Consider the following 246-nt stretch of genomic DNA (forward strand, 5'->3'; position numbering starts at 1 on the left):
GCTGATTCCATTATGAGTAACGAGATTTTGGACCTCTGCTTCTCACCAAATACAAAAAGTCCTAAAAGCCAGAAGAAAAAAGTGAGCCCTGTGTGGGAAAAACCCCACCGTGAGACTGACTCCGAGCCCTGTTTCCTCACCTCCTGGGAACGAGCGGGCGGGAGCTGGGTGCTGGACGGCAGCCCAGGGCAGCGTCGGCGCTGCGCTCCTTCCTTCGCACGGAGGAGGCTCTGGGCAGGGGAGCGG

The sequence above is a fragment of the Apaloderma vittatum genome, unplaced genomic scaffold (assembly GCF_000703405.1).
Source record: "Apaloderma vittatum isolate BGI_N311 unplaced genomic scaffold, ASM70340v1 scaffold12742, whole genome shotgun sequence".
Lineage (NCBI taxonomy): Eukaryota > Metazoa > Chordata > Aves > Trogoniformes > Trogonidae > Apaloderma > Apaloderma vittatum.